Below are 8,855 nucleotides of genomic sequence, written 5' to 3' on the forward strand. Positions count from 1 at the left end.
ATGATTGGCTGTCACTGCTAGGTTTAATTACAAGTTTGTAGCTAAAATCAAAATCAAAATAAGAGTCATTGTAATGAGTCTTTTTTTCCTCTAGTTTGCAGCTTTTGAACAGGATGACAGCTGTCTGCAGCGGCGAGGCAGGATCCACACTTACTTCCATATGTTTGACAAAACTCTTCTGTAAATGATTTTGCACATAAACGGCAACATGCATAAACATCACGAAATAGCAAATAATTCTGAGGCGAATATCTACACTTTTCACATTGAGTGGGATGCCATTTAGGGATTCAATTATAGGAATAAAAAAATGTGCCCCAGGAAAAGAAAGATAGAATCAACATTAAATAATGATGATCTGCTGCTCCTTTCATTTATTGGAAAGTAAAAAAGATGTAATACCTGGGTACACACGATATTGGCTCAGAGAGTAGAACTTGGTGCATCTCACTGGGGCAGGAGCTCAAAGGTTCAGTTATTGGTAAAGAGACGCAGCATACTTTTGGACTTGAGATGCCTGGTGCTTGATACTAGATTCAACCTCATGTCAACTACATTCCATCCCTCAGAAATATCTGTGACCAACAGCTAGAAAATATATGGACAAAATACTATTATATAAAATGCCAAATTCTATAAATAAATCATAAAATGTTATGTCGGACTGGGTGGAGGAAGTTGCTCTTCTAGTACTAATTCTTAAGGATTTGAAGTTTTCATTAAGACTCTTTCTGATTTGTAACATATACGCATATTGTAAGCAAAACTTTGGAAAAATCACGTGGTTCAGAAGGAAATTTAATCTGCAGTATCAGAAAAATTATGTTTCTGATGTGAAAGCTTGCATTGACTAGTCACAAGTTAAAAATACATCCCAATAAATCTTGTGAAAAAATGCATCGAGCCCACCACACTCGATGTTACACCAACAACAATATGCAATGTAAAGGAACTTTAACAGTCTCAAAAGTTTCAATCGTCCACTCATCCTCTCTTTCAATCTGTCCGTCTCTCCCGGTCCGAGCAGGTGCTTCCCCTCTCTCCCCACTAATGTCTCCCCACTGACCTCAGCTCTCCATGACTCATCCTGCAGCGTGCCTGCTCCGTGTGTCAGTGCATGTGTGTGTTGGCGGTGTTCATCGGTGTGAATCGACTTCCCGGATCTCTGCAGGTGTCTGTATCAATAATACACAGGGCAGAACGAGGAGAACCAGCGGAGGCTACGTATCCACTGTTTTCAGCGTCGGCTGTTTCATCTTCTGTTTAAACTCGATCTGTCTATGTGTCACAGAGTTTGGCAAAGAAGTCGTCCTCTCAGATTTTCATCTTTTATTGAGGAAAAAATAGGTTTTGTGTATTTTCCACATTATAACTGTTGGTATATTTAATTAATATAAGAAACACTTTTACAAGGAAACACTTAAGTATGTCTTATCTTATTAGTTAGTGTTCAGAGTAGTAGGACTTCGGATGCATTTTGAAGGTATTGCAGACCATCAACCGATAAGATTAGACACCCCAATGGACGGCTAACCAGCAAATGAGACAACTTGTGAAAAAATTGCTTTATGAGAGAGACTTACTTCTCCTCTTGTGTTGGAGGCTAGCCACCTACCAGCACAACCAGGTTATTCATTAAAGTTATTTCCCTGAACAGGACTCTTTCTATCTTACCTGTGGTGGCAGAATTTGTTCTGCCACAAGGCAAAGGGCCTGCTGAATCTCAGTTTGCCGATTAGTCGGTGTGGACAAGGTTTTAGATGTGGTGTTGCTCCAAACTTCAGTCATGATCCATGTGCCTAACTTGGGTGGTGAGCTAGCAGGTGACTCCACAGATTTGTTGTCGTTGTAACTTTTCCAGCTATCCTTCCTCTGGCTTCTTCTCAGAGACTTTGGTGTCGCAACTGTCTACTTAGGATGACTTCGTTCACGATTGTCTTCCATTTTCATGGCAAACAACAACATTACTAGCTCAATAGGTCAATATAGACCTATTGTTGATAGTGAACCTGCAGAGCGCCCTCTGCTGGTTCACAAGTACATCTACTTTAGATCATCTGTTGTGTTCATAGACTTTAAATTTTGACTTTGAAAAGGACATCATCTTGCAAATATTAACCCTTTAGTTTTAGCTGCCTATATCAATTTCTATTATCATATTAAAAGATACAACTTTTCTTACTTATCTTAATGTTCCATTTTCATTTAAATTACTACGAGGTACTGGTCATTTGATTAACTGACTCTTCGACATCTGTTTTTCAGATTTGTGCTAATCTGTGAGACTGTTTGAATATTGTTCCTGCCAGTCGAGCGTCCACGAACTTCATTGTCTTCCGCTCACCTTGCCTTCTCCTCTTTACGAGCTCGTTAGTGTTAACTCATCAGCAGGGTCAAACACTCTGAAAACACACATTACAACACAGCCAAGAGATCACGTTACACAATTTGAATAAATACAAGGCAATTTGTCACTGTCATGTCAGAGTTGCCCCTTTCTCTGTCTGCCCTTGCCGCCGCCCTCAACCTCCCCTCCGCCCCCACTCCCTCTCCACGCCCGGCCTCCTCTGCTTGACACAGCAGCAGGAAGCAGTAATGGTGATTGTATTAACCCCTCGCAGAAAGCACTGACCTTCGCTTCTGTTCAGCTGGAGGTAATAGTCCTGGAACACACACATGCACACATATGTTGGAAAACACTGGCTCTACCAGACTAATCAAAAGTTTTGGGATGAAGTAGAGGCTTGTTGGATTAAAAAATCGTCTTTCTGACATGATAGTTTGGCAACAGTTGTTCTGGAGTTGGTCAAATAAGGAACAGTCTCCCTTCACACACTTCACTCTGTCTCTAAAGTCCAGTGCTGTATTCTCTCAGCGCCATTGGGGAAATGTTATTACATAGTTAAAATGGAGCCTCATGTGTTTGTGTGATGAAAAACTGACGTACGCTGTTACGGTCAAGGCTCATTTATGCTGCTCTTCAATATGAAAAGAAATAATAACATGTGTCCTTTACGTTGACATAGTTGTTGAGCAATACATCCACTAGATACATCAACTAGATACTAGATACCCCCCCCAAAAAAATAATAATTCTGTTGCTCTGTTTCACCTGTTAGCTCTCAGAAGATGTGAACAGTACATGACATTTCCATATAGATATCTAAAGTTGGGCCTTATGATGCAATGATCTCAAAGACCAAATAAAGCTACCATCAGACTGTGACTTCAGTTAAGGGGAAACATGTTAAGCTCTTCACGACCCTAACAAGTTGTCAATTCAATAATACAATGAAGTGAGTTATTACAAATAATCCGAAGATCACAAAATGCAAAGGTACAACATTACCACCAAATCCTTCTCTGTCTGACCGTCTCATTGTTTCCTCGCTCATAGTGTTACTGATTAGTAAGGTTGGTAATAATGAAGAGTATTTCTTGTTAGATGCTGCCCACACATATGGAACCTTTCAAATTTCCCCAATCCAACCTTCAGCCAGGTGTGATTTGTTTCTGGTACAGAGGCTTGCTCAGTTGCTTTTTTTCATCCTTGTTTTGCTTTTAAGCTCCTCTGCATAATAAGTAATTAGCTTTAATAATTAGCTAGATAAGAAATACTGTGGGCATGTGTAAGCTATTTGGTACGATGTAGATAAGAGCGTTGTGTAAGTCATGTATTGATACATGTTTGATACTGAACAGAACATTTAATTAGGTACTGCATGAAGGTGAGCTCTGCAGTGATATGTATAAGGTGCATAATTTTAATACATACTACAGCTGAGTAAAGAAAATTGATGAGAGTATATGTCAGTGTGGTGTAAGTGTGTGGTTTAGAATAGTCAGTAGTACTTACACACTATGAAGCATTAGTTAAGTGTTAGTAACTAGTGAATTCCTCATATAAAAAGCATTGCTCGAACGTTAGTAGGAATGAGTAAGTAATTCATAAACACAGTAGTATTCTCAATGAATAAGCTCATCGAAAAGCATTTAATATTTTTTATTTAATAATTCGTAAATATACTACGTAATATAATAACCTTTTCTATATTAAATATGATATCAATAACAAACCTGTTATATAGGAGTTGTAAATAGTAAATACGATCCTTTAGAAAGTGTAACGACGTGGTTAACAAACTACTTACTTAAATATTTGTACATGCCATCATTAGTTAGTCAGTTAGTGAGTTCATTAATAGTTTTTTTTGTAACTACTTATTAATACTGTAATTCATGATTAATTCAGGTGGTTACTAGTTGTTAGTCAAGTATTTTGTATGACCTCATCTACAGTGAGAACTATCTACGCCTTATAAAGCATTTACAAATGATATTGAAAGGCCATCAGTGGTGGCAGCGGTTATAAACATGAACCAAAAAACGGAGGGGGGTACGTATCTTGAGATGGAATGTCTGATGGGGTGCGGGACTGTAAAAAGTTTGGGAACCACTGCTTTAGTAGAATCCAAGCATGATTTAGGCAAAAGGACCTTCCTGTACAAAGATTAAGTTTTATGTATGTTTTCATCTATATCGCCAATTTCCTTTTGGTGAATTGCAGCCACTTTCAGCACTAATAAGAGTTGGACATGCTCTCTGTTGACTAGCTTCGGTCTAGTGTTGAGTGAATTGGCTGTACACTTCTAAATATTGTAAGGTGTTCATTTTCTGATGTGTCTGTTTTTGGTCAGAAATAAAAAAGGAGTAATACAACAGGCCCAGCTAAAAGAAACAAGGTCTACCAGCGTCAGCTGACTGAAAAAACTGCACATTTACCATAATCACAGAATGAATATCCAGACATTAAAAACTACTTCATATCACTTCCCTTGTGAGTCACAACCTCAGCTGGCTTATTTTCATTGGTGATTTGAGCAGATTAGTGGATCTACCAGTGACTCCCCGTACGAGACATCTTGCCAAAATATCGCGCACATTAACCCTGACTCCTTCACACATGGATCTGTTATAGTCCTGAAATTAAAACGAAGGAGGAAAACATAAAAATATTATTTACAACAGAGGTATTTTCCCTTTACACTCAGATGTAGACTTTTGTCTGGAGAAAATAAATATCTTTGGTTCGAGAGGAGAGCCTTCTCAGAGATGTGTGTGGGGCGATAGTCACCCGGGGCACCTCCAAGTGTTCAGGGTTTAGCACAACAGCCCAGACCTCCTGTACTCTTTCATCGGCCTGTTTCAACATCCCTTCTTCCCCTCCGCCCGTCTCCACTGCTCTCTCTTAAACAAATCCTCTTGTTTCTGACAACTGTCGAACTCTCAAATAAATCCTGCCCCATGTGAGATCCCCGCCATTACCTTCTAACCCAGACAATACCTCTCCGAATGCACGCACATGCACACAAACACACACACACACACACACACACACACACACACACACACACACACACACACACACACACACAGTCATGTACTCCTATCTTGTTTCTCCTTGAGGACTCTCATTGGCATATGTATTCCCTGGCCCTTTATACCATCATAAATGCCTACGCCTGACCAAAACCTAAATGAAGATTTAAGATTCTTAACCCTGAAACAACTCTTTGAATAGTGAGGCACGGCCAAAATGTCCTCACTTTCCAAAAATGTTCTCTCTCTGTAAGGTTTATATAATGGTCCTCACAGAGATATAAGTACAAGTACACACACACATCCATTCAAAGACCTCCGGGTCAGATCTGTGACCTATCAAGACTTTGACCTGTGTGGGTGAAACAGTCAAAGTCCTTGTAGACCCAGATGTCCTCTCGGCTTTTAAAAACCGCAGTCTCTCCTTCACTTCCTTTTCTCCTCCTCTCTTCCTCGCTCGCTCTCCTTTCCCTGCAGTCCCTCTGGAGACTCAGTGATAACCAGGGTAGACGGGAGGAGGAAGGGAGCGGAGGAAAGAGGGATGAAGGGAGGGGGAGGAGGGGGGTGAGAGGGAGTTGTGATGTCCCGACTCAGGGATATTTAATCCTCTCGGTGAGGGGCGAGCGTCTCTCTCCCTCTGTTTGGCTTTGGGAGATCAAAGAGGCGGTTCAGATCCTGGTGAGATCGCTCGCACTCTCCTCCTGAGTGAACCAGAGAGTCTCTCACACACACACACACACCGAAACACACTCGCACACATACACTGAAGTGCTTGGGGTGGCTGGCGAGGATGTCACTGGTGGTGGTAATGAGGCAGAGACTGATGGGACTTTATGCAGTGTCCTCAACCACCAGTATTCGAGCACACTCCAAATAAAATCCAATCTGTGTGCAGAAGGGAAATGAGCGCAGCAGAAGCCGCAGACTCAGGTTAATTTTAGTTCAGTCTCTATTGAGTTACACCAGTTCAAAAGTTAACGTCTTGTTTGAAGAATCTTTGTTCTCCGGTGGACTCACAGTCTGTTTCAGTTTGAGAGAAAACAAACACATAAGAGGTAACAGTCACTGTTGTGTAATTTCCAATCATCTACAGTCTGAGAACCCATTAGATGCCCTTTTCGTTTCAGGGCACACAGTTGGCTTTAGGCCACGGCCATGGCATCCTTTCTTTCTGGTTCGGCCGTCCACCCACACTAAATTAATAATTAATCCCTCAGAAACAGATTATTTTAAAACATGCTCCCCTAAAATGAAGAGATCTGAGAACTCTGGTCTTATATTACAAGTGTTGCATGTTTTCAGCCATCTTGTTATCACATGGTCCATTTCTAACATGTAATCACAACACCAGCTTGATATTGGAAGCTGACCTCTGTTGAATGTATTTTTGTCTTCTGCTCTTCTCTCTTGTTTATTGGCTTTATGTAGTGTTATATAATAAATAAATGCTCTTCCAGAAATAAATATATGGCACAAGCTGGTGGACCCCACAGGCCTGATGGAGTTGTTGTTTGTCATTTCAAAGTGGATGATAAACCTGAAAGTCTGAAAATTATGTTGGAATTTCAAGTTAAACCTTTGGTTCATAAGGTTGATGTGTTGGTCTATGACATATACAGCCCACAGCATAATTCATAGATACAAGAACAAGTAACACAGAAATTCTAAAGACTAACTTTCCTTCCTGTTTATGTCCTGTGGCTGCAGGTCATCGTCAGGGGGAACCAAACACATGTAGCTATGAAGTCTAATTTCTATCAAGTATCATGGCGTATGTCAAGAAAAGTAGATGTGGAAGGTTGCATAAATACATTTTTTGTTCAAGTAAAAAAAAAAAAAAAGGGAGTGTGTCTCGTTTTGGGGACATGGTTTTAGCAACTAAGTTACAAGGACATATGTCCTCCGATAAAGTAAATGCTCTATGGTGGTGTTTTTGTTCCCAACAAACAGGTTTCCACATTCTCACAGAGACAATGTTACACGGGGAACTTTTGTGGTGTGAGCTAATAGCTGCGAAGCTGAAACCCCATACAGAAGGGGAGTTTGCAAAGGAGCCTTGATGCCATTGCAGAGCAGCTGCAACCGAATAAAGTAAAATTGGTCAGGGAAGAAGCTATCTTTTTTTAACAGACGTTTTAACCATTTTCCCAGGCAATAATGCATGGTCAGTGCTGATAGGCACATTTAGGGAACTGATATTTACGAGTGTGTGAAAATTTGGTGCAGATGCAATTAAAAAACTGCATCTCCTGAATTTAAACTGTTGGCTATTGGCTAAGATATCAGTGCCATTCTAGTTAATAAATATATTGGATCCCTGGAGATGTGAAGAATGAATCGCTGTCTCTGCGACCCACGAATTGCACTACCAAAGGTGACAATTTGTTTGAGCAAGTCATTTGGGCTAAAACCAGGTGTGAGTAGCATCATCATCAGCATTATAACTACCATCTGACATCAGACACCTCCTCATGCAGACTTGGATCTGAGTTAAACATGTGAAACTACTCTGTGAATATGCTCATCATAGGCAAAGCGCTTTATTGCTGGACGCAATACTGTTTTTCTCTAATTCCTAAAATGAATTTCAAACCCATTGCAGTAGAACTCTTTGCCAAGTGTTTATAATATTACTTAAAAGATATCCTGTGAGTCATGAAGTGAGTACATTTCAGCGCTTTCTGTTTCATAACCCTGGAGGAGTTTGTTAACAGTGGGAGCTGTAAACCGTATAGCAGGCGATAACAAAAGTGATGATTCCAATGTTTCCTTTCTGTTAGTGTTTTAATTTTATACCAATCCCCTGAAACACACACACACACACAATCACACAGCACACTCACACACGCACACACACAAATGTAAACCCACCGCTCCCCTGCCACTCGGCTTCTGAGGTTTGCAGGTCTCTGATAGGAAGCCTCTGAAATGGAAAAGAGATAAGAGTAAATAAACAAATAAATACAATAAAAATGAATTTGTGCTGGTTCAGTGCACACAGAGGGAGCAGGGGGAGAGGGAGGGGAAGGGAGGGCACTCGGCGAGGCCCGACGACGAATCCCACAAAGATGCATTCTCAATAAAAGCAAAGCAAGGTAAATAACTAAGTGAATTCATGCAAGTTCCATTTATTCAGTGGAATCTGTTGAGACTTTGCACCGGGAGAGAGACCATTTGGCTCTCTAACAATGGAGCTATCAGTTACTGTCTCTGTGTTCCCTCGATATGATCTCTGACCATTTTACACAACTGAATTGCTCCAAAAGACGGATTTTATTTCCATCACAATAACTTCATTTTGGGGTTGTCAGCTAATTCTCAGTGGCACGGCAATCTTTCCTTCAGCCCCTGCCGATACCTCTCGCTGAGGAGACCAAATGTTCTGCGTTGCCCATCTGCCTTTAAAGCAGCGCCACAAGGCTTTGATGTGCACCCACACCAACATGCCACTCCAGCAGCCTTTCTTCTCAGATGTT

Source organism: Platichthys flesus, chromosome 8 (assembly GCF_949316205.1).
Source record: "Platichthys flesus chromosome 8, fPlaFle2.1, whole genome shotgun sequence".
Classification (NCBI taxonomy): Eukaryota; Metazoa; Chordata; class Actinopteri; order Pleuronectiformes; family Pleuronectidae; genus Platichthys; species Platichthys flesus.